Source organism: Columba livia, chromosome 6 (genome assembly GCF_036013475.1).
Source record: "Columba livia isolate bColLiv1 breed racing homer chromosome 6, bColLiv1.pat.W.v2, whole genome shotgun sequence".
Lineage (NCBI taxonomy): Eukaryota > Metazoa > Chordata > Aves > Columbiformes > Columbidae > Columba > Columba livia.
In genome coordinates this window covers 30,868,634-30,895,683 of record NC_088607.1, presented here as the reverse complement: position 1 = coordinate 30,895,683, position 27,050 = coordinate 30,868,634, and the positions used below count along the sequence as shown (strand labels likewise).

At 38.8% G+C, this 27,050-nt stretch overlaps 1 long non-coding RNA gene across 1 annotated transcript in view; it reads left to right on the top strand.

Moving 5' to 3' along the window:
* The window catches only part of LOC110363995 (uncharacterized), a 368,778-nt gene that overhangs the window by 123,588 nt on the left and 218,140 nt on the right, over nucleotides 1-27,050 (top strand). Inside the window, exon 3 of the long non-coding RNA XR_010473550.1 lies at nucleotides 22,729-22,794. This is a non-coding gene — a long non-coding RNA (uncharacterized LOC110363995). The remainder of the gene's footprint in view (nucleotides 1-22,728; nucleotides 22,795-27,050) is intronic.

The following is a 27,050-nucleotide window of genomic DNA, read 5'->3' as shown; positions in this document are numbered from 1 at the left end:
TTTGAGAAACTATAGTATGAAGAGTCTGATACTGAACAACTAAACTGTACTAGGAAAAAGTTTCTTAGCACACTGGAACTGTGCTTTTCCAGGAGTGACAGTTTCTGCATGTAAAGGAAATGCTGTGTGCCTGTGTGTATCTATACCCCTAAGTGTGATAACAAGGGAACCCAGAGAAAATGACTGTGGAATAGTGCAGAGATGTCTGGGTCTGATTCTAAAAATTAAGCCAGCAGAACAAATTAGTTCATTAGCTCACTCATGTATTTGTCCTTTTCTATTTGCACTTGCGTGAGAGGTGACTATCTCTTTTGGATTTGACTAATTTTTCCTTATGCACTGGGTGTAAGTCAGTAACTTTGGCAGCTACATAGTGAAGTGTCAATCCACACTTTCCCCTTCCAGTTCAGATTTATTCAGACACAGTTCAAATGATTACAAAAAAGAGAGAGAAACTGCAATTCATAAACCCATTGTTGGGTATCAGATTTTTAAAAACAGAAGAAACCAAATGCTTTACTGTCTGTCAGATTAATAATTTTAGAACACGTTTTATTAGGGAAGATGAAGTGTGGTGTTAATCTCCTTGGGAAAGTCTCCATTAATACAAAGCTGTTAACGAAGTTGTGGCCTGGAGCTAAAGTTGGGACCGAGCACCACTCTGAGACCCAGACATCCGTGTTTGGCATCTACTTGGCATCCATGCTTCCAAAGTGCTCCCCGTGTTTCCTATAGTCTGATGCTAAATCCAGTTTTGAAGAACTGGGGAGTGCTTAAAATCCAGAGCTTGGCCATCATTTTCAGTTTGAGCCTCTTTAAATCAGGGTTTTTTTGAATTACCACTTTCCAGGCTGTTGTCCATGAATATGTCATGTCACTGGGAGATGGGAGCCATGGTTGGGAAATGAAAGTCCCAGGGGGAAGTGCTGACCTATAGTGCCAGGACAGAGAAAGAGCCCATCTGCAATGACTGGGTATAATAACATGTATTTCCTTAATCCATATTTTCTGCCCAAATATGAATTCTGTTTAAACAAGTCTCTCAGAGGTGTAGTTTTTAGAACCGCCTGGAAAATCTGAATTGAGGTTAACAGAAACCACTGTGTCTCTGTGCCCTTAAATGAAGTTTGAAGCAGTACTTCAGACTGTAAAGTAAACCTAAGAAACTAAAAGGACAAATGATTTCTGATCATCACTAAAATTTGATTTTGGTGGTATCTCTACAGAAGTTGAGTTGCGTTTTGTTGATGAAAATTGGAAAAAAGGTCAAAACAAATAATAGCGACACATTTATTGGCATAAGACAAGACTTATTCAAGTGCTTTTAATCTGTGGGACTATGCAAGACAGCAGTTACTTAAAGCTGCAGAAAAAGTGCCTTGCTCTCTGCTTTGATATTTTTGTAAAATACACTTGTTCAGTGACAAACTGATGGCATGATAAAACTTGTTTTATTGCTATATTGCTCATTCTTCTATTAGATCTGTGCTATGATATCAGCTATCAACATAACTGTGCAATTTTGTTTGAATGTTAAAACTTAATCAGATATTAACTAAACACTTTCTTACCCTTGCAAGTGACAGCAACATTTGATCCTATTTCTGCTAAAATCAGTATGTGAAACCTAACAAAGTTAATACATCCAATGACCTAGGGCACTCATTGTTTCTTCTGATCTTTAATTTTATGAACATAAAATGCTCATCTTTACATATTGGGGTTTTAGAGCACTTAGATACGCTCTGATGTTTGGTTTTTTTTTTTTTTGAGGAGGGTAATACAGAGTGCTAAGCCTTCATAATGTAGGATCCTCTTTAACAAAGGCATATGGATATATACTGTGATTTTTATTACAGCTTGGTAAAATATTATCAGCATGTTTAGCCAAAGTCTAATCCTTTAGGTGGAGGAATTAAGTATCATTAGTTTGCTTCATTATCTTCACTGTGATAGTGGAGATGGAGGAATAGATTTTGCACTTGAGCTGGCAGATATTCTAGACAATATTTTAAAGCTGTTTCTATTTATCTGCTGGTTAAGAACAACCTAGTTTTGGAGAAGTATCATATGGTAATATGAGCTAGGAGAAAGGAAAAAAAGAATCAAACAGCTTGACTGGAGGTAATGTTGTTCCTTTCAGTCTTGTCAGACACGTAAGCTACACTCTGTTTAAAAGCTGCTCTTTGACTTCACTTAAATACAGTAATTACATACTGCTATCACCCTGAAGAAAAAATGCAAGGTAACTTCTAATCACGTGGAAGATAATAAAAAATTGATTACCTTAGAAGGCCTTATTTGAGAATGCTAAACTGAAGTATGTGTCCTGTGCTTAGTCATTAGTATCTATCTATAAATCCAAGTATGAAAAACTGATGCACCCAGAAGAACACATCCAAATTATATAAAGATAGCTTTATGCAATGCATTTATCTGACAGAGAGATAAATGGATCCCTGTTTCCTCTTCCTTCTGTATTAATGTACTTTGGTTCACTACGCTAACTAGCCACCTCTCGGTGTGAATGGATGTAATTACTTCATTGATGTTCTAATTACCATCAGATTGTTTTGTTGTTCAAGGACAGATGATCACAAGAGACTATATATTTGATGACAGACTTAAAAAACTTTAAAAAACCCCTTCTGCTTCATGCCGATCTCGTATACATCATACCTAGCAAGAGGGGCAAAAAATCTGCTGTCATCTTTGTGCTTTTGGGAAGGTGAAGTTTGCAGGAAGGCTGGACTTCAGTATAAATCTTTGTCAAGTAGGCTTGCATCGATGCTTTATTATCCCTTCCATTTCCTGTTCCTCTTCACCCCTGTTTCCCAGACACTCCAGAAATGGGCAAGGGAGCAGGGAGATCTGCTTGGATCAAATACATTTTTCTACCCCATCCTCCCACCCCGCAAGCTGCAACTCCTGAGGTAATGGAGCTTAATGCTCTAGAAAGATGTCTCAGTCCTCAATGGAAGCAATCTCCCTTTGCTCAGTGGAACCTGGTCATAAAAATACACACATGTTCCTTTCTGGGCTAGCTTTGCCGTTCTGGACTATATACGATGTCAGCAACTGCTTATCATTCCATATCTAAGATTGGTTCTAAAGAAATGTAGCTACAGCCTTCTGCCTGATTGACACCAGGTTTGTCCTGGCAGGTGATACATTAGTTCTGAGATCAGGATTAATGAGTGTGGGAGCAGGACCACAGCCATGTGATGCTATCAGCAGGTTGCGCTTTCTGTGTGTCATCCACGTGGTATATCATCGCTGATTTACATGCAAGTGTATGTTTGTTTCCAGTAAAGATATATGTTAGACTTGCAGTATTCTAACACAATGAATAATGCAGGTGTAATGCCATGCAGCCAAAGAGAATGGCCACTTGTCTTTTTTTGGCGATAGAACTTTGCAATGTTAATGTACTTATAAATATGTTCTTTAAAATGGGACACTAAAAATTAATTCTTGTTAAAATATAGAGGTTAATAATGCCCAAAGAGAGATAATGAAAGTACTGTATTCAAGAGCTCTCCACTGCAATTGCCCTTATAACCTAGGCCCAGATATCAACAATATCAACACTGCTCATGGTGGCAAACACCTACATCATTCTGTAGTCCCGCTAAAACTAACAGTATTGCTGGAACTGGTCAGCCTAAGGCTGTCAGAATCGCCTCCCTATAAGATCTTAAGAAACTCTGAAATCTCACTAAAGCTCTGTTAATCTCAGTCACTTTACCAGTGATACCTGTGGGAGATTCTTCTAAACACAGTCACTATAAAGCTGACTTCAGGTACAGTTTATAAGTAAAATTGGATTAATAAAAGTATCTCTGCTACGTAATTTGCTGATGACCATGCATTTGTAATCTTTATTTCTTATTCTACAAAGGCTAGGCCAAAGCCACGCACGTTTTTCAGGTTCTGTGGCAGATTCCAAACAGCATGGAGAGGCGAGTACAGTGGCTGAACTGAACTTCAGTGGGGGTTCCAGCTTGTTGGGATCTGAAACTTATTGATGCTGAGAAAAAGAACTGTAAGCTCTCAGGCAGAATTGGCATGGCCTGTATGAACATCTGTAGCCCAATCTACTACTGGTGTTCTGAACAGAGGTGTGTTGGAATATATCTGTAGTATAATTAGCAAAGAGAGAAAGGCGAGAAGTAAGATGATACAAGGTTTTTTCCACCTAGAAGTTTGCAGGAAACAAGCAGCACATTTATTAAAATCCCACACAGTCACTGATTTGCACTTAGTTTCAAATGGAAGTACTATATTTGCTTTAGCATTATATGAAATGCTTTCCTGCTCCTCTTTTTAAAGGAAAACTTCAAAGCTGTCAGACCTAAAATGATAATAATATTGTTTAGAAAAATTCTTTGTGGAATGAAGTTTCACACTAAATGCTATGAAGTGAATAAAATCATCCTGAAAAATAGCACAGCATGAAAGGCCACCTCAGTATGCCTGGGTGATTCGTGCAAGATGTAGTTAACATTTATTCCACCTGAGTTTTTCCTATAAGCATAAAAAATCCCGATATCTACAACAAAAAATATTCCAGCAACATCTCTAGTATACCATCTTCTTGTTGAGAAACTCCCTGTTTTGTTTCATCAAAAATAACTTGGCTGGGTACGTTGCTCCCTCACTCTCCACCTTTGTCAGGAACCAGAAGTCAGGCTGTCTGCCTTGTTATTGACCCCAGCAGACAGGCTGTGTGGAAAGCAGAATGATGTTGGAATGCGCATGTAGGTACTCATGAACTGTAACCAGATGCATGTTCAGGACCAACAGCCCTAGTAATTAGTAATCGCTTTCAATTAACTTGTCCCAAATATGAAAAGAAATAAGCTGGTCAACTTTTGACTGCACTTTTACTATGGAGAGTTTTCCATTTTTCTGGCCCTCTTTTTTTTTTTTTTTTTTTAGAGATTCACTTCCTTTTCAACAATACCAAAAAATCTGTTCCCTGCTCTTTTACTTTATGTCTTCTTATTTAAAGTGTATTAGGTCTCTGAATTAGGAGCAAGCTTTTCGGGTTTGGGGCTTTTTTCTAATAGCAGCCTGGAGGAAGAAGTTTGAAAACCTACGGTCTCTTCACAAAGGGTCACAATTTGAGTTTCTGAAGTCCTGACATTCTTTCCCTTTTCTCTCTCCTCTTTTGGTGTCAGGTTAATATTTGTACCTTTTGATATAAAGGCCTCCAAAGGGACTTCCGGGCCCTAACCCAGCATTCTCAGACCGTGTTAGTTTTGATAAAACCAGACAGTTTTGCGATCACTAAATGCTTTGAAGAAAAATTAAGTCATTTTTTCCTCCTCTTTTCCTTTTTTTGGGGAACAAACTGCTGCTCCCTTGAGCCCCGAATGAAGCAGAGCAGGGTGCACAGAATACTTATGTGATTAATGTGTGTTGCTGAAAGCTAAAATTCTGAAATGGCAAGACAAGGCATGGAGGTCTTATCTTATATAAAGGATGGTGATGTACACTTGTTTCACTGAAATCACATTGTTAGGCTGACTTTGGGCTTTAACTTACCTGGGATTTGATTAATATGATAGATAGTTCATGTGATGAAAACCAGATTAATCCTTTCCACATGAACCCAGTGGTGTGGGACTACTTAGGGAAACCCTTTTACCAGCCTGTAAAGAGACCAGAACCCCATTGAAGCAATGAAGCTTCCTTGGGGATCTTAATTCTAGGTGAATTTTTTTGTCAGTTCCTCCTCAACTTATATTTGGATAACACTGCCCAGCCAGAAAAACTGGTTGATGGGAATCTGGAAAGAGGTTTTACACATCCTGCACCTTGATTTACGCCACATCGAGCCACTGCTTTGTTTGTCTACAGAATATTACATGCTATTTTACCCTCCATAAGTTTTTAAGCATTGCTTTTAATTTGAAACAATAAGTGCAGCAGAACATGCATGAAATAGCATTGAGACTGGAAATGTGAGATGAGAGAGGGAATGAGGCTGTAGCTTGAATCAAATGATGGAAACATGAGTTACACTAGAACAGAGCAAAAAGTGGCCAGAAACCACGAGATGTACAAATCCTGGTCATCATCAGGGACCTGGAAAACCTTTAGAAATGGTCTGTCAGAAGCAAAAGGAACATAAAAAATGAGAAAGCAGCAAGAAAATAAAAAGCTTGGAAAAGAAGAGGTTAGGTTTTCATGGTGTCTCCTCCACAGGATGGGGATTATGGGTAAATGGGGCAGAAAAAGCGTGGAATGAGCAGTTCATTTTGAAGTGGATCAAAGCCACTGATTTTGGACAGAGTAGGATTTGTCAAGGTTGTGACAGGGTTAGAATATGGGCCCTGAGCTGCTTTAAGGCATGCTCTGAGCTCTGCAAAGTGTGAGAAACTTACTGCTACAGCTTACCCAAGAAAAACTGCTCTGTGACATCTTATCAGGAATTTAGGCCAAATTGAGCAAGGTAAAGCAAAAGTATCTTTAAAATTTGGTTTGCCATTTTCAAAGCATAATTTTGTATTCCAGAAGTACTGGAACTTCTTATTTCTACATTTTTTACAATAAAATATAAAATATTACGATAACACATTTTCATTTTGCTTAAAAGAAAAGAATACTTCAGAAAATTGGATAGCACCAAAATCATAGTATAGCGAGAGGTTTCCGTCTTTTAATTTAAAATTTCCCAGCAAACTAAAATAAATAATGGTTTGGATTTGATCTGTCCATTATTCCCCCAGATCTAACTAGTTCTGGATACAGATAGAGATTTTCTGCCCTTCTCCATTTTGGTTTCACCGTTCACCCACAGAGTATTTCTGAATCCATCAAATTTTCTTAGCTTTAAATTAAGGAAGATATGGTTACTGCTGAAAAGTCTCTTGTAAGAAAAGCAATTGATCTAATACCAGCAGAGGTATGAAACCTCAAGGAAAAAAAAGATGCCCATTGATATAAAATAAACATTTTCTGTGCAAGAAAGTGTAAAAAGAAGAGTTCTATTTACTGCATCTGGCCAGCAGTATAACAAACATCAAGGCGTACACTTCAGTGCTGCGTCCAAGCAAGCATCAGTGCTGCTGGGAAAAGCTTGGAGCTTTAGACCTTAAAGAAGCAATCGGTGTGTCATTAAAGCAATGTTTCTGATGCTTGAGACCATCAGCTGTACAGGTTATATAAATTTTCCTCTAGCAAAGTAAAACTACCTAGAGCAGTACGTAAGAGTTTTCCCTACCCGATGCCATGGAGTGAGACTGGCTTTCTGCTCTACAGAACATCCTAGTTTTCTTTTCAGCTGCGGTCTCCCAGCTGAGCCCTAACTATGGCTGCAGAGACACATTCGCTTTCTGCCTCGGTGAATGCACAAGCAGAACAGCTCCAGCAGGGAGAGCAGGAACTGTGTACCAGGTCAGGATGTAATTGACTCCTCTTAGCACAGAATGAGCATTTCTCTACATGCAAAAGTTGACTTTATGTAGTGGCTCTTATACTACAGGGAGCTACTCTGCATCCACATGCATTCATTTCCTCGTATCTGTGGTGATACACCACTGTAAGGGTAGTATTTAGCGTGAAAGAGCCTAGAGACTTCAGTCATATGCTAGTATTCTAGGTGTTCATTGCATATAGCAATTAGAGATTGGTGCGCTTCAGAAAGGTAAATGATTGCCAAACTCAGCAAATCTGTGAAAAGGCAAGAGGCAAATATGTTCTGCAAAATTTCCCCTTTTTGCCCAAACAAAAACCCTGTCCTTCCTCTTTCTCGTGGTGTTATAATCTGATAGGATAAGAGGACCATGGACTCGAGTGCTCTGCTAAATCTGTCTGAAACAGCTCAAAAACACCACCAACCCCTGTGTTCTCCCTGCCCTTTGGCAAGAAGTTGTGATGTTTGTAGCCAGATTAGTAGAGAGAAGCACATGCAACATCTCAACTATGACTATAGCAGCTCCTGTCTAATTGCAAGCATGTTGTCATTGACTGTTCAGGCTAATTAGGCCAGAGAGGTGAGACCACACTGGTAAAAGAGCCTGTGAGTGGAAATGGCTGAGATGTTTGCACATATTTGCTGCTGCTGCTTTTCTTGAGGCATGCAGGAGGCCAGCAAAGGAGCAGAGAGGTCAGCAGGGTACGGGAACGTCTTTAAATGCTTCAGCTAGCTTTACCAGAGCTCAAGAGTCAAGCCCTAGGCTTTATCCTTGTAGGCTTGATCAAATACCCTATGGTTTCAAGGTCTTTCTTGAAGATATTTTTTCCTAAAGTTCTACTTTTTAGAGAAAAGTAGGAACATTAAAAATTAGAATTAAGAAATACAGTCACACCACAGGAAATTTGCAGGTCAGTTTAAACCGTTATCTTCCAAACCTCACATAGAACAAATAGCAAATGCAGTCAGTAAAAAAAGTCTTTGTTTTGTTTTGCTTTGTTGGTGTTGTTTTTTTTTTTTGTTTGTTTGTTTGTCTTTGGTTTTTTTTAGAAAACAATAGCTTTCACTGATTTTTTGTTTATTTTTTTTTTCCCCTTCCTTTAGCAGAATAGGTCTTCACTTATTTTGCTTTGTTTAAAAAAAATAACTTTATTCAAAACCAGCAGTGCAAAATTTTCAGCTCTGTGCAACACTTCTTTACACCCAACATCATCTTAGGGAATATCTCTTCTCCTTGTGTCTGCTCGGTTGGCTGATCAGATAATGTTAGGACAACAGGAATCTGTGATGAGAGATTGATGGTTTGGACTCCAACTAAGGATGGGCATCTAAATCCAACCTTTTAGACTTGATTTTCTCCTTCAAAGGGGAAAGTTAATTAGAAAAAGAAGAGTATCAGTTTCCCTCTAGTTTTTTGTCCCTAAGAATGTTTGGGTAAAGTTCATCTATTTGTCATTGCTACCATGTTTCAAAGATGCAGCATGTCAGGCAGGCAGAATTATGCAGTTGGGGAAAGAGGTGTTTTCTTCTTTTTTAGCAGTTACCTGGCTGTGGAGAGGGAACATCCTGTTAGAGCATCCCCTGATAACCTCAGTATTGCTTGTACCAGAGCAAATGTTATTTATTTGAGAGACTGGGCTAAGTGTGACAGTGACAAGCTGCTAGGATGGTGTGGAAATCTCGTTATGGGCTGTAGGAACAGCTTTTAATGTTCAGAAGATTTACAGAAAAATGTCTGCAACTTTCCCTACCACGAGTAGCTGCACAAAGCAGGGTCATGGTGAAACTCTCAGCCCCGGGATGAACTGCAGATTGGAAGAATAGCTCCTCTCTTGTCTTGGGTAAGAGCAGCAAAACTAGGAACTGTGCTGGCGGAGTTGCAGGTTCAAATGTCTGTGCAATTAAGATATTTATGGAGATTTCTCTGCTGCTATAACAAAACTACAGCTTTTGGAACTGTGGACATAACCTTTCCCTTCTACGTTCATCATGGAGTGATGAGACAGTTTTGCTTTTTCTTTTCTGATGCCATTTCTCTGATCCGACAAAAAAGGAAAGGAGTCAGTGGGGATAATCCCTCGGGAGCACGGTGTTTAGCATTCATTTGACGGGTGATATTTACACTGTTTTAAGAGGATTAGATGAAGTCAGAGTCCAAAGTACGCGGCTGCGTGTCTTCATCATGAGCGATTGTTGCCTCCTTGCATAGTGTTTGTGCTTTTAACTGTCTCTTTCGTGACACTGGAGGCCAATCCGCATTCATCCTCTCTGTCAGGCCCAAGGCTTTTCAAAAAGTGGGAGTAGGAGAGAGAGAAACACTGAAAACAAGCCACATCAGTACAGTTGTATTGAACTTGCTATCAAGGCATTTATTGGTATGCCAATTTTGCTTCAGCTTTACAATTGTATAGCTCTCTTGTTTTTCAAACCTGTTTTCACTTGTAACATTTAAAACCACCATGGACAAACCGCTTAAAGGCAACAGAGCAAAATGCCAGAGAAAAATAAACGAGCAAATAGGAGAAGCAAAGGGGTTTGTCAACTTTGGGTCAGGTTATTTATTTATTTATTTATTTATTTATTTATTTATTTATTTATTTATTTATTTATAATTTAATTTGTGTTTGTAGTCGAAAGTGTGTGTAATCATGTGGAAAGTAAATTAAGACGGTTCACTTGTAGGTGTTAGAGACACTCCTAGTTTTCTTGAAGGAGGTGGCTGTCAAGAGCTGATAAGGTAAAGCACATTTCCAAGCCAGGCTCCTCTCCGGGACCTCCCTGGAGCCTCTTGCCAGGAGCAGGGGCAGAGCACCAGTGGGCAGGGGAAGACCCTCGGCTCTGCTTCACCTGGGGAGGCAGCTCTGCCAGACAGCACGGCAGGGAGCTGGAGTCGCTTCCCTTTCTGTTTCCCTTCTTTGCTTCCCTCTAACCTTCCTGCACTCCTCCCTCCTTTCACCCCAGCTCAGCTGGCTGCCCAGGGCATGCTCGGCTGGCTGCTGTGCCAGGCAAATGCCCGAGTGGAAAGAGTGTCTGAGACCATGTCTGTAGCAACGGCTCTTGTGGCTTTTATCTACTTTATAGAAAGGGAAACTAGTATTATTCAATCAGTTATCTGAACTCATGAATGGATAATGAGTGTAACACTGCAGCCCTTGCTTAATGTTCATTTCAGAAGTGAGACCTGTTACCATAAATGCACCAAAGACAGTGGTTAACACTTGCATAGCAGATTCTCTGAAAGCCTTTGCAGACAGGAAAACCTTTTCTCACTATGTTTTTGCTCAAAAGCATGAAAAAGGAAGCTCATTTAAAAAGAAGACAAGTTTAGCAGACAAACAGGTGAGGGATTGAGTCCAGCTTTCACTGAATGTATTTCTTGGTTAATCCTTTTAAGCAAATGTGTCAGGTGTTCAAGGCAGCACACACCTCTTATGTCATCTATGAAAACTGGGATTTGAAAGACTTGAACATTAGTCCATGTTTGAGACTGTGCTAGTGTGAAATGATCGCTACGATAAATGGAAATATCACCTTTTATGAGTGTGTTTGCTATTCCAGCTGCTTGAGTAAACATCGCATTCCATCAAATTTCAGCCTGGGAATTGAACCTGAACTCAGCTTATATTTTGTTTTGTCTTTCTTATCCCTTAGCTTCATACTAACAGCAGAACTGGTGCCTTGAGGCCAGACCCACTCAGTTATTTATTCTGGCACATAGTAATTAGGCATCTGACTTAATAACCTCAAGCCTGTGCAAGGTATCTCTATTTGATATATGGAGCATGAGAAGTTAGTTGTCTCAGAACAGGGGAAAAAAAAAAAGCAGAGGATATACTGAGCAAGGAATTTCAGCCAGATTTCATCAGTCATCAGCCAGAGCAATAAAGATCCTGGAAAGGTTTTACTACCCATCAGGGAAGTTATGCATATTTTCTCAAAACTAAAAAGATACGATGGGAAGGACTAGGAATTTAACTTCTAATTCAGCCTTGGCCTTTTACTGGCTTTCATTAAGTCATTTTATCCACCCTGAGGAATATTTCTCACTCCCATAACCTGCCCACTTATTCTCAAGCCTGTTTTTCATTTAAACTTCATATGCTGAGTTCTGTGGGTACATCTCCTTTAGCTGTTCTCTTGAAATGTCCAAATGTAAAACAATGGAATGAAAATGTCTTGCATCATCTAAACCATTTTTTTTTTGTTAAATTGCAATGTTTTCAACTTTTCTTGGTATAATAGATATATTTCTGTTGAAAAAAAATCACTCTGGAGGAAATGCTTCATTCAAAAATATATTAAATTACTTTATTTGGCTTTTAAAACAAAAGTCAACATTTTAAAATGTTGTACTTGTAACAAATAGATGTTTTTGGTCAGGCAACTGCTTTGTTAAAAACTTGCAGGTTTATGAATTCATAATAACAAAATAATTAAATTCTCAAAATTATTTTAAGTTGCATGAAACCATTTTGGACAAAAGCTACTGAAATAGTGTTGATTATATAAACAAATCATAAATTTAAAAAGTATTCAGTAAGTCTTTTTACTGCTTGTTGCATTATGGGTCTTTTTTTGCACTGATCAGAATTGCTGACAGTAGGAATAAGTGTGCGTATAAAATGAACGTAACGTTATGTGCACCATCAAGACTATAGTTGAGTGGGTAGAATTTAAACTATCCTAAGTATGTCATAGGTTTCCAAAGGAAATCTTTTAACTGTGATATTAACCAAGCTCTCAGGATGAATTAACTACAGAGACATCGGAGGGAGTGGTGGTGTTGGGGAGGGGGGCCCTTACGGGAATGTAAAACTTTACCTCATTTTCTAAATAGGAAATGAATTGGGTAATTTTGGCACCTCAAGTCAGTGAAAATGCCGCATGTACTTATGTCTCAAAGGGTGCTTTTATGCCGAAACTTGAAACACTGCTGAGTTCAATGGGAGGACTAATGTATATAAATGTACGTTTCATGTGGGGCTGTTGTGAGTTGAAACCAGAGGCCCTGTGCAGAGCAACACGTGTGTTCAGGCTCTCCTATACTGTTACCTGTCAGTGTGAGCACGGGGATTGAGTGAGAAACACCTATGTTGGGGTCTTGCCTTTGGCACTTTCTATGTGCTCTGTCTAATAAACCTCTTTGGATCTGATGTTCTTGGACTCTAAAATGAGAATAATAATTACTATTAACCTGAAATGGGAGTTGTGTATTTCAATGAGGCAATGTTTGTGAGATTTTCAGCTACAGAAAATGCTATAAAACTCAGCATATTCATTGAAAAGAGGATTCGAGGTGCCAAGCTCGTGACATAAAGTACATGATGCCTTGCCTTTATAACACTGGGTGACAATCTGTAGGCACTGTAGAGGAAAAAGTGTGATCATTACCCAAAGTCTCACATCATCATTAATTTTATATTGGGTCTTATATCTTCTAAACCAGAGGAGGTATTTCTGCAGACACACCTTCCCCTGGGCATCAGTGGGAATTAGATGTGCACCCTGTGGTTACCCAGCATGGGCAGGCTGGTCCTGTGGTGCAGAGCTCTGCTCAGTGCAGCTGAGGAGATACAGCTCTGCAAAGTTTCTCCCATGCTTTAAACAAGAGCTACGTTTAATTATTTTGCTGGCTCTGAGCTTTCAGGATAAGCCTGTTCAATGCTATGCCTCACTGCTGATCCACAGCCAGTGATGCTGGAGCTTGGCTGGCAGCATCCTTTCCCTGCCAAAATGCATGGAGGAGCATCAGCAGGGCCCCAGCTTTGCCTCATGTATTTCCTTTCTGGCTAATACCAATGTCACAGTAACATTAACCAGAGCACAAAAGTGAAATGAGCCCTGAAAATGTTAGTGGTGTACAAACTTTGCCTTACTGATATGAATTATTCCTCAATTTAAATATCATGTTTCAAGTAAAAGCTGTGTAGACCTAAAGAATTTACCTGGCTGTCCTATCATGCCAGGCAGCTGGCTTGTATTCAGGATATATTTCTGTCTGCTCTGCAGTCAAATAGAAAAGCTGATATTCCTTATCAGTTTCTATGTTTTCCTTGGGAAAACCAAGAGGATCCTATACCAACAGTTCCTCAACAGCAAGAGCATCTGGCTCTGCTCTTTCGTGTGAGTTTTAATATGCCGGTGCTGTGCTTGCCTCTACTGTTCCTTTCCTTTACCTGCTTTCTACCTGGTGTATGAAGAGGATTTTTTTTCCCACTCTTTAATACAGTGCTGAGCTGATACATATTTTTAACACAGCAGCTTTGGTTTGAATTGGAAGTGCTGCTAGGGCAGGGCAAACTGTGATGAATTTTGAATGCTGGTTTTGTAAAGATGTGTCCAATGAACTGCAGGTCATTTGAATGCTCAGAGACCACTGCAGCTTCTATCAAAAAGAGGGGGAGAAGGGAATGAGGAGGCATCTGCAGCAAAAATATATATGCTAGTGCTTGTGTTGTACAGCATAATTGCCATAAACAGAATGAGGGAACTGATGTTAAACTAGGGACTGGGCTGGGAATCACCTTACCTAGTGTTAGAAAACTGGACATTTGCTTCTGTGCAGGTAGCCTAAATTTCCCTTCAGAGACAGCTCATTTGACCTGCTTCAGTATCAGTTGTGAAATGAGGTGAATTAGGACCTAGGAAGAATCTTTGGTCAATACAGACAGGCAGGACCTGACTAAGGAGCGCCTGGTCGTGCCCTGGGCATGTCAGGTGAATTGCATGTGGATCCTGCCCTACGGTCACAGCAAAGCAGAGGATTTTCATGCCATTTTAGAAACACAGAAACTATGTTAGGGAGTGATAGTCTTCTGGGCCAAGGGACATGAACTTCCTCAGAAACTCCCAGGTCAGGAGAGTAACAGCCATGTGACGAGTACCTGAGTCATGCCTTGTACTGCGGCAGCTGAAAAGAGTTGCAATGCATTTGTGCAGTAAATCTGCTCCCTCTGGGTGAGGGTCAGACACTGGTGTGCATGCTGGCTGTCAAATGGGAAGGGGCTGCACAGAACCCTTCCTGTCCTGCTGCTGGAGGGAGCTCCACAGCCCACACCTTGCTGAAGAGGGACAAGCCAGGGAATTTCACCCATCCCACAGGTCCTTATATACTTGAGCACGGCTTTTCTCTCCTTCACAGTGTATAGCACTGTATTTTCCAATATAAGACTCTGATCTGAAGCCGACTCAAATAAATGGGAACATTTTTAGATAGTATAATTGGAATGAAGTCTTGACTACGTTTGCTTCTCAAGTTGCTCCAAAACTCCCTCGTAATAAATTCTATAAGCTGGAGTCTGACTTCTTGTTAAAAGCTCAAAGTAAAAAAACCAAACAAAACAAAACAAAAGGGGTTTTCCTAATCCAAAGTCATGAAGCTTAATTTATTTCTAGTTAAAAATCTTTTGTTTCCATTGTGTATTTGGAATGTCCATTCATTCATAGGATAATTTTATCTAATTTGATCTAAAAACAACCTATTTTTCATTATACAAAAAGCTATGGAGTCTTTCTCTGTGTATAAATGCGTAAATATTATCTTAAAATTCTGTTTTAATACCTGGTTAGGAAATGCAGCTACATTGAGGGCAAAAGCTAACAAAATGGCCAGCTTCAAATAAGCTCTGGTTTTCTGCTTTGTTTTTTTCTTTCTTTTTTTTTTTTCTTGATCAAAACCCAGTCAAGTATCAGTAGCTTTCTGCTCCACGTGTGTGCCACAAGCTTGCTTGCTTCCCCTTTGTAACCGTTATAATCTAACAGAACATTTTCATGCCTTTATATGGTCAATATCCAGGATGTGTCATTAAGCAGAGTGCCAAATTCTGGCTTAATTTATATGACTTGGCATAGCATCTGGCAGAGGATAGAGGCTTCTTGTTTAACTCCCTTTTTCCTTCCCTCTGTTACCCCCTTAGACCTCACCAGCCATCTGGTTGGGAACTGGAATGTGTCTCCCAAGTGGAGATCTGGGTTTATAAAGACAAAATTTAACTCTAAGATTTTTCTCTTTTCCTTTGCTCCATGAGATTATCTTCCTGCTGATAGACTGAAGGTCTCATCTGGCAAAAAAAGAGACTTTATGGAGGTGCGTGTCAGTTGCTGCTTTTCATAACTGCCTTGAGGTATGGAGGAATTGTGGGACTATCTATTTTAGGCTTTTATTTGCCACCCTTCACTACAGTATCTGCATGTGTGCCATAAAAAACAGACCAGGAGGAGACCATAGCAGACCTTGGGAATATTTGACTGATTGGCTTTTTGATTTGTTTTGTTTCGTTTTGATTTTTCTTGTTTACAGAAAGTTTGACCTGAATGAAAAATATTGTCTCTAAGGAAAAGCTTTCAAACCTGCTAGTCTACTTTGAGATTTTAAAACTACTGGAGAATAAGGGAATCAAAAATAATCTTTTTTTTTAAGTAAATGTTTAGACACCCAGCTATTAGTTTATTTAGAAAGGTGTTAGGGAAGAAACCTTTCAGGATTTAGCAATCAGACATTTTTTTCCTGAGCAGCTTTCTCTGCAGTGTTAACAGTGTCTGAGATGTTTTGAGATCAACATTCACACAATGGTTCAAACCATAAGAAACAACAACAGGGAGAAATACATTGTTTCTTTCCTAGAATTTATTTTTGTGAAGTCTTTGCGTTATTCATGATTTATTGTCTAGTTTTCTGCTCAGAAAATGATTCATCTCTCATGATTTTTCATATCAGATGTCCATATTGTATGACTGTTGGAGTATATTGTTTTTCATAGTTTCCAGCCTAGCATCCTCAAAACAAGCTTAGGCTCTTTTCTTTCATTGGTTAGCACAAGTAGTAAAGATTGCGCAGGCCAAACTAGAAATATAAGTATAAAAATTAACATATAAGAAAAACAACTAAATAACTAAACTTCAGAAATTCTTTCTTATTTTTTCTTTAAGCATGCCTATTAGCTTCATTTCCAGTGGAAGTCAGTGCACTTGGGGACTTCCAAAAACATGTCAAAAAAAAAAAAAAGGGAGGAGAGATGTGGAATGAAGACAATGTTCAAATCAAGTCAGGTTTACCTGCAAGCCATTGCATCGCAGTAGGCTCAGCTGGGCTCGACTCAGGCTGCTGAAGATCTAAGGAAGGAATCAGAGAGCATGATTTTTGTATCACAGGTCCTCTATGGACTATGTGCTGCGCAGTGTTGCATCCCAAAGAAGAACAAGTTCTGCCAGCTCACTTACATTGATTGGATAAGTCAAATTTGCCAAAACAGTAGGGTTTTGTGAACACGGCTCGTTTCCATTGGAATTACTGAGATGATGATTAGATGATCAGCTCAGCAGCCAGATACAAGGGGGCAGTGACTTTTAGAAGGCATTTTTCCAAGCTCCTTTGTGTACAAAGCTGTTTTTTGTTTGTTTGCTTGTTTATCTTTTAATAAGTATTACCTTAAATTGGATGTAGCCATTTGGTATGGCTGCTCTGGCTGTTTCTGTGACTGGTGTGTTAAAAAGAGCAATTGCTCTAATTGGAGGCCCAGCTGGAAAGAGAAAATGCCCAAGAATCCCATTGGGGAGAACAGCAATGATGCTATCAGGTCTCAGAAAAGAAGCTACAAATATGAGACTGGAGGAGGAATGGAGAATGATATAAGTGCAGATAACCTGTCCAACCTATGAAAAAGATAGTGTTTAACGGTACCTAAACCTGTGCCATAACTAGACAGCAGGTGAAGGGAGAAAAAGGAAGCTGCACAATATGATTATGTTCAAAGCAAAGATTTTGAAGGAGAAAGTAGAAAGAAGGTTTTGTTGAGACAAGTAGCCAGATGCTGAAATAGAGGCGTTTGTTTTCTTGGTGTGTGGGTTTTTTTGATTGTTTTGATTTCTTTTTTTGTATGTGTATGTTTTTCTCTTTGTCTGTGTGGGTTGGTGTTTTGTTTGTTTGTTTGTTTGTTTTTATTTTAATTCAGAGGCAAGTGCTTGTTCCTTTCTTTTATATTGAAAATTTTGCTCATCTCTTGACGTAATCAAAATAGCAGCATATCAGGGGTGCTGTAAAGACAATTGCATGAAACTGTTTTTTCCTGTGGAAGCTGTTATGTTGAAGCTGGAATGTCCTTGCCCCTTTTAAGTAAATAAATGAAACAAATTAACCTGAGTTGTGCAGTAGCCAAAGGCTGGCTCTGTGCAGCTCACGGTTTATCAGCTGGCCAGGGTCTGTGCTTCTGGGCCAGATTTACTTTGCCTCAGTAAGAGTCTGCAGAGATGTCTTTTTCCAAAGTGGAAGTCAAATTCTTGAAGTCAAAGATGTGCAGTGAAATGGATTTGCTGTTTTCTGGCCAGCCAGGGTTGCTTGCCTCTTAGGAGGTACACAGAAATACAGTAGCAGAAGAATTACTCTCTTTGGCATGCCAAATTGGTAATATCTATATAGTCCAACTTCATCTCTGTTTTACTTGCTGCCTATATATATATTTTTATTCTGGTAGGGGTCACTGCCATTGCTATTGTTTTAATTGCAGCTGATGAGTCATGGACTTCTGAAATCATTAGTGGTTCCAATGAGCTCTAGAAACAAAATAACATCATTTCTGCCTTGCTGTTCTTAGTCTCCCGTGAAAGTGAAATCTATACAGAACTTAATTACATTTTATATCTTATGTGTTGTTTTCACTGAACTAATATTTACAAATGGATTTGACAAATATCAGTGCATTTAAAGGAAGGACCCCCTCTGTGTTTTCTTTTCAAGTTACTGAAAAGAAATGAGAACGAATGAATTCTTTAGGAAACTTTAATTACCAGCTGATTTCATTGACCTGCCAGGCTGGTGGCATCTGCCTTCCAGTCTTTTTAGATCATTCCTCTTTCATATGGATGTTTAGGGATACATTAGTATGTAGCCATACTAATTACAAATTATAATGATTCAGAATTAAGAGGTTTTTTCTATAAAGTGTTTTTCTCATTCCAACTAAAGGCAAAATACATCCTCAAATTTCTGTTCTCTTCTTTGTACTGAGATTTGTGGATGAGTGTGGGAAGAAGGAAGCAGCTGATAGCAAGCCTGGGGAGTGAAGGAGGTGTTTTCTGGAGTCTTTTAGAAAGCCTTGACTCACATCATTCTGTGAGAGGACACTCTGGTTTCTTGTTTCTGGCCACAGCCTGAAGCAGCTCACAGGCAGTAAAGGTTGTAAATTTGGTTTTGATTGTACCTTATGATTTCAGTTCTCTGACCTAACCTTGTCCATTAGTTTTATGTTTTGCCTTTGAATTCCTAAACTTTTAAACATCGCAAATTGACTGCAAACATTTAACTAAGAAATACAAGTTCATCTGATGTCTTCTGCTTCTATTTAAGCAGCTGTTTACTGAAAAAAAAGACAACTCTGTTGGTAAAAGCACAGTTTTGTAACTGAATACATCTGTCAGTTAAAGCAATCCTTGAGGCACTCTCTGAACTCTCCATGACCAGCCTTCTGACCCCCTCCTGTGCTATCAGACTTATAGTTTGAGAATTTGATTTTTTCCACTTTTCTCCAAACTAAATCTTCAGAATATTTGAAGGTATCACCCATCTTACAGCCACTTTATACTGAAGAGGGAGACCATAAAAAATCAGACAAATTACAGATGAGATCCCATCCTAGATGGGATAGAAAGAATAGTGAGCTAAATAAGTTCTAATAGGTAGTTGGGATATGGAAAAAATATAAGCCCCTGTCCCTTCTCCAGTCCTAGATTTTTTTTATATACAAGCTCAAGAGAGGAGGAAGAACAGATGCTCTGAATTATTTCTTGTCTTTAAGCTGACAAAGGTTAAGATGTTGTTTTTTAGTCTAGGCAGCCAGTACTGCTATGACTTCATATTTTGTGATAAAACTTGTGACTGTTGTAGCCGACCTGTAATGAATTATTCAGTAAACAGAGAAACCCATGGCACATGGAGCATCCCTTGCTTGCACTGGCATTCCCTGCTGCAGATCCCTTGTACCCCGTGCTGCAGTTGAGATTTGGTGTGTGTGATACTCGAAAGACCCTACTTGTAAATATTGGACTATGACTTGTAATTCTACCACTTACTTTTCATTTTTAATTTTTAATAGTAACAGTATTTACTTTCTGTACTTTTTAGGAAATGTAATAAGCTCACTTTTAAGCTGGCTGCCCTCTCTGTCCCAGTTTTAACTTTATATCTTTGTTGCTTTTTTTTTTCTTTCCTTGGTCACCTTTGTAGGCAACTGGAGCAGACATTTTACTTTAAAAATCCAATCTCTTACATTTTGTATTAGGCTAAATCAAGAAGGGGGAAAAAATCCCAACCTAACCCGCAAGCAATTCTTGCTTGATAAATGAATTAATATCTTTTCCAGGCGAAAAGAGAAGAAACCAAACTACAACTAATTTCATAATTTTTCCATCTTAATATTTCAGGGGAGATTGATGCTGTTTACATAACAGGGGAACTTGCCTACCTTTGTTCCAACACAGCTGCTGTTATTTAGCCAAATGTGACACAAGAGATGCCCTGAGCTCATTTTTGTTTGATTGGGCAACGTGTCTGTTTTGGGGCATGTAAGGTGTAACTGACAAACATCTGCCATGAACACGACTGTCTCTCCATTGGAAACATGCAAATAGGTTTGCCTTGCTTCAACAGCTACTGGCAGCTTCTGGAAACTTTTCAAACATATTAGTGAATATTTACAAATGTTTCTGCCTTGAGTATTCTATTTCCTGTTATTTTCTTCTCTCAGCATCCTTTATTAGCACACTCATTTACAGGAAAGTTGTGATGTTGTGGGAGTTTTTCAGTTGGTTTTGCTGATGCTGTGGCTGTGACATCTGCTTCATCACTGGTGCAATAAATTAATTTTTCCAAGTGTCCACTTCTCTTTAAGCAAAGCTATATTGAGGTATGTAGTGAGACCTATAGGTAAGGTAACCTAAGAGTTTCCACTATAAAGGAGATTTTTTAAAATAATTTTCTTTGGTTACGGTGGGGTGCTGGTTTCTAGTTGCTGTTTTTCCCTTTGACATCTGTGGGACTAGGACACAGGTGTAGTTATTTGAGAAGGAAGGAGCAGAAATGAATGGACATATACTTCTGTGTGGTGTTAAGCAAATAGTTCCATTGGAGCAGGGTTTTTTGTTTTGTTTTTTCATTTTCTCACAGTTTGTTTTATTTGTATCATTCATTTATTTCCTGGTTTTGTTTTGGTTTTTTAATAGTTACAAATGATGAGGCCAATATGCTGTAAAGCAGTTTAAGAAATGGTCTTTAGCTAAATAGAGCATTTAAAAGAAATAAGGTATTGTAGTATTATGTTTGTGGGGTTTTTAGTTGATAATTTGACTTTAAATCAAACAAATCCGGTATTTAGAGTATAGTTTTCTGTATATTGGGTTATGTTCACCAGATTATGTTCACTTAAATCCCTATTTTGTAGCATTACAGTTTACAGCAAGCTGGAGGTTTCTGAATTAAGTTTTTGGGATTGCAGAGAGAGTCAAATTCAGCAGTCACTACTGCATGAACACAATGGCTACAAAAATAAGTTCTATCGATCCCAATCTAAGCAGCTACATAAAATATTTTGTTTTTATAACTAATCCCTGTAGAAAAGGCTAAGATATCTTTCTAAATAAGAATGTCTCCCCAAGGAGATGTGTAAAGTTCAATTCTAAAATATTTTCCTTCTGCAGTACTTATAAAACATCACTAACATAAAACCCAGGTAACTGGCCACAAAGCAGCAAGTTGGTTTATGAAATAAACACTCTCATGTGAGCAGGTAATCCACAGATCCCAAATAGAATTGTCTTCTTCACCAAAGAATCTGAATTAACTTGTTTCCTTCTCTTGATAGTAGAAAGCAGCCTGTGGCTGGCTTCCACACTGTTGTAACAATATGCCAAAAAGCTGCTTCGCTCTTTTTTCTTGTCACTTGCAGGACATTTTGTGATTTAAATCAAACATCTCTGCTTCACATGTAAAACTTGGAGGGAATTAAAACAGGTCTGTCTTTTCTGGGGAAGTGTTAGATGAAAACAGTTTACTATACCAAATATTTGACAAGTAACAAAACAGCTATGACTGTATGGAATTAATTTGCATTGCAGTAGAGAATCCGTCATCATCATGCATTTCTAAGTTTTGCCAGGGCCATGGTAAGGACTTTAACCACCCAGATTGCCCTCTCAGATGTGAGGTTTACAGGGAAGAAAGTGTTGCATGGTGGCTGAAGCAGCTCTGGCACAGAATCCTTCCTGCAGCGTGGACTCGTACTCACTGTCAGAGCTGAACTGTGTTTCTGTTGGTTGAGAAGCTGCAGAATGCATTAAAATAAGAACTGGGAAAGGCTGAGGGAAGTCTTGGCTACTTCTGACACACAAGGAAAAAAGCAATTACATGTATACTTGTTTGAAACTCTGGAAAGTGCTGATATGGTAAAATGTTGTTATATACTAATAATCACCAACACATGCTGTTTTTCTTTTATAGGGTATACTCTCTTAGTAATAATTGCATCATCTTTTTTAAAAAAAACAAAATCAGCTGATATACCAAACTTATTCCATTTTTATATTAAAACAACTTTTGGGAAACCATCCTAGGACCAAAACAGATTATCTACCATGTAACTAAATTTTGGTCACATTACTTGGATATATACAAAATGAAGAGGAAATATATCTAAACTTTCACAGGTTTTTCCAGTTGTTAGATAGGAAAATGACTATTTTTTTAATCCCTGTAGACATTATTATTTTCTTGAATAAACCACAAGTCCTCCCACATTTTTACCAAATAATTAAAACACTCATTGAACTGATAGAAACACTAATTTTGAACTGATAGCAAATGTTTCTGCCCCTCAATTTCAGTCAAAATTGAGTTTGTCTCTGAAAATAATTTAGGTGAAAAATTTTTAATCTGGCCTAGGAACTGTTGAAGTAACACATCTGTTACATTTGGAATATTTCTTTGAAACCTTTGTTCCAAAAGGCTGTTGTTGCTTTTCCACTAATATGCACATTGCTGTAAATAACATGACTAGCAACAAAATCTGGAATTGTGAAAACATAATGGCTCAGTTTGCTTTGGTGCATAAAACAGTCTGCACCCATGCAAAAGGGGTTCTTACTCCATCTCCTTTCCTTTGAGATTGTATCAACTAGCAATTTCCAGGCAGAAGAAGAAAGAGGGGTGTCAGCAAGTCACCTGCATCAGTTAAGGGGAAACATTCTTGAAAAAGTAGGAGAATTTATGACAAAACACTGATTTGGGAAAGCTGACTTCTTCTCTGTTTTTCTTCTGTTAGTTCTGTCTCTCACCCTCAAAGGAAGGAACAGTCTGCACAACATAAGTATCCAGAAGTCTGCAAAAGGTAAAGTTTGTGATTTTGTTGTTTTAACGTATCTACTGTTCATCTCTAAATACAGTAGTAATAGACACAGACGAGCCTTTTTGGCTGTAGTCTGTGCAGACTTTCGAGAAAAAAAATATTTACCATTCCAGCTTTTCTTTTAAGTTTCATGTGGGCATGGAAAAGTCACCAAAAGCTTGAAAAATCACAGGTTGTTTCCTTAGCAGTATTTGTTTAAGCAGTGAGCTGGAATCTCAGAGGCAGGTGAAATATATTTTAGGGCTAGAAGAAAATATTTTAGAGGCTATTTCAAGAGCTGGGAGAGAAGAGGAAGAATTGAGGAGAAAACAGGTTATCAAGAAGGGGAGATGAGCTGGGATGGCAGAGTGGAAATGGCAGAGAAACCTTCCAGAAGCTGAGTGGAGAATTGGGTGCATCTGAAACACCACAGTCTGTGTGGTGGTGGGTGCACCTGGAAACAACCAAATGCCTCCCTTAGTCATGGATAAAGAACAACAAGTTAAGAGCATTAAGAAGGATGTCTGAAGACTCTTTGGGATTTCTCTGTTGTTATAGGACTAAGTAGCTGGGGCTGTGGGGCATCACTGTTGGGGAACAGAGGAATGATTAAAAGACCTAGGGAAGAGCCTTTTTTTTTTTTTTTTTTTTTTTTTATTAAGGCTCTTCAGTTCAAAAAGGCTTTGAAAAAATGTCAGCTACTCTAAAGCATTTAAATACTAGCAGTGTCCTCAAGTTACAGGTAAAAAGCCATCTGGAGTTTATTTTAGGAACAACATAAAGAGCCTTCAAGGCAAAGGGCTATGTGTTGAAAAGGGTTTTGAAATCACTGAAATAGAAATCAGGAGTTGTGACTTCGAGTAATGCAGAAGAACCAGACCAGGAAATAAGCTGTAGCACAGAAAATCAGGATAAGGTGGTAATTACTTCATCATATTGAACTTGGTCACCAAAGTGGCTAAAGAACAGCAAAAAGCTTGTGAGTGGTCTACCTGGAAAACAAGTGGGGGCTGCATGTGCTACCCATGGCCCCAAATTAAAATGCCTGTTTTCAGCAAGAGAGAGGTTATTGAATCTGAGAACAAAATGGGACAGCTGATGAGGTGGAGACACATTCAGGGTAGAAGCAAACCTGGAGCAATTCACAAGGCAGAAGGCAGGGAATTACTGCAATAACTTGGTCCTGTGTTCGAACAAGCTCTGAAGGAGGAGAGCATTGAGCTCAGATGTGCAAGTGAGCTGCAGGATGTCAGCTGGGGTATCTCAAGGGGCAGGGTGTGTGTCTGTAGCCTGCCCCACTTTGAAGTAAAAGCTATTGTCTTAAAGAACAGTGAAATCTCAACCCTCAGAGCAGAGGGATGCTGTTTTCTACTGGAGCAGTGGGAACAAAACCAACAAGATTGCTGCTAGAGAGTTCAGTCAGCCTAAAAGGCGTGTATGATACAATTGCCTTATACAACAGGGAACTCAGCTTAGCAAGATATTTGCAGGACTTCTTTGCTATTGTAGCTGTTGGTTATATTCAGTGCAAGCATAAAATATTATTGCTCTGACTTTATTATACAGTGTTTTAAATGCTTTGACCTAAGTTTCTTGATCCTTGACCCTGTCCTGTCTAAAATGAAATCTCTACCCGCCAAACACCTTGAAGCAGCACTTCAGAGCTCTGTGACAACCAATGAGCCTTACCAAGTCAATGAATTAAAGCTGTAGCTGAACTTGTTAGCCGTAGCCTGGCAATTTGTGATACAATGTAAAGTCACTTTTAGGAAACTTTCTATGCTTCCACAAGACACCTGCAGGCTGTAAAGTTTTTCCAGTTATCTACACAGGGTAGTAGTAGGGAACTGCAAGATTTTTCCATATGTGTCTCTTAGAATATGTATAGTAAATGCAGTAACAGCTATTTGCAAAATCATAAAACTACACTTGTTGAAAATATTTACTGAATATAAGAAACCTAAACCATATGATTTGTCTTAGAAGCTGAGGAGGTTAGTAATGGATTACACTGGATACAGGTCTCTGTGCTCTCCATATAGCCAGCTGGCTAAAAGAAGGGATTGTCCTGCTGGATGTAACATTGGTGCGACCTCACCTCAAGTCCTGTGTGCAGTTCTGGGCCTCACAATTTAGGAATGATGTTGAAGGTGCTTGAATGTGTCCAGAGGAGGGCAACAAAGCTGGTGACAGGGCTTAAAGGCATGTCCTGTGAGGCACAGCTGAGAACTTTGGGCTTGTCTGGTTTGGAGGGGCAACTACATTGCTATCTGCAGCTTCCTGAGGAGGGAATGTGGAAAGGGAGGTGCTGAGCTCTTCTCCCGGGGTTCCAGTGATAGGATGTGTGGGAACGGTTCAAAGCTGCACCAGGGGAGGTTTACACTGGACATGAGGAAGCATTTCTTTACCAAGAGGTTGATCAGACACTGAAACAGGCTTCTTAGAGAGGTGGTCGATGCCTCAAGCCTGTCAGTGCTGAAGAGGCATTTGGACAATACTCTTAATAACATACTTTGACTTTTGGTCAGCCCTGAAGTGTTCAGTAGTTGGACAGAGTAATCATTGTAGGTCCCTTCCAACTAAAATATTTTATTCTGTTCTATTCTACTAACCTATTTCTTTGAGTATGTCCCACCTCCATTTTCCACTTGAGGTGGGAGGAAATTCTCAAAGATGAGTAATTTTCTTATTTTGGACAAACCACTGATGTTGAACATGTCAGGCAGAAACAGTGCTTGTACTGTGGGCCAGCCAATATGTGAGATTTGGAGTGGAATGTTTCTTTTTGAAGAGTATATTTAGCAGGTTTTATTATCTCAGAAAGGTGTCTAACCCCAGATAAGCTTTGGCATTTATTTATTTATTTGTCTTGTATTTCAGGAACTGATTACTTTTATATACTTATCTGCTGAAATTACTCGTGTCTCAGCTATGGACCATATCATATTAGCATTGGAAACTTCTGTGTAAATTCTCGTACTCAGAAGTGGGACCACAGTAGGATAGTGTAGATGGCTATGCTAAGAGGTTTTGTTTTTTCTTAGGAACGAGAGGGATTAGCTACAGCCTTGTTAATGCATAACTCTCTTAACACTTCTCTTGTCCCTTTCAAGGTGGATTCAGGTCTGCCAACCTCTCTTCAAAGCTGGTTGCAGAGAGCTGGGTCTCCAAGGAACAGTAAATACCATAATCTTCTTTTGTACTGAAATATTTTGTAAGTCAACAGCTTCATCAGGAAAAAAAAACCAAAACCAAAACCAACAAAAACTAATTAAACTCAATCACAGTGTGTTGTAAATTGGCCAATAAATGACCAACTGAGTATTAGCTAGGTATTCATTTGATTATATAATGCTGTTGATCTCTCAGAAGAGTCACACCTTTGTATGAGATCAAATGCTCAAGGTTAAATCAGTAGAGATAATTTGTTAACAACTGAGAAGCATCAAGAAGTGGTACTATTTCATAACGGTGTTTAAGGTGAAGTATTCTGGCCATTGAGTGTCACAGGAATGTAAATCTATCCAAAGAAAATTTTAAACTGGAGACACAAGTGTAAAGAAATGAAGTGTTCATAGACTGTTTAATTATCCATCTGTAAAATCTCACAAGCTACTGATGTTGATTATTATTTTAACTATCTCACCCTTACTTGCTGAGGTCCACAGGGCTGATAAGTTTGTTGCATTGCTTCATTTATTTCAGGGAGGGGAAGATGGAGTAAAAAAGTAGAATAAAGATCCTTTAGGCAATCCTTTTTCTGCATACCAGAAGAGAGCTGAGAGCTAATGGGTCCTGATTCAGATCAGCAGGGTATTGTAACAGGAAAACAGTATATTGTGTTTTGAATGAGAAAAATGTGTTATCTAAGTCAAATTAGAATTCTGTACTGAGTCACTACATTTTAAGCCATTTAATTTACATTTGTAAGGTGATCCAGCCGGAGAGACATTTGACAGAAAAAAAGAGCCTTTCAGAACTCGTACTTCCTGTTAGCTGCTTAATGGACTTTTTATTTTCAGCCTTGAGGAGGCTGAAATAAATAAAAGATGGGAAAAAATCAATATGCAAACAGGTGGAGAAATTTATTGGCTGAGAGTGTGGGCAGAACCAATTTAGATAAGGCAAAGTTTCTGGAGTAATTCAATGTTTCAAAATAACCTCCTTTGCAAACGCTTGACCTTATGAGTAATCCACAGTTGATGAAGGTATATCAGAAAAGTTTGCTTCACTTTCAGTAGTTATTTCTTAAGTAAAAA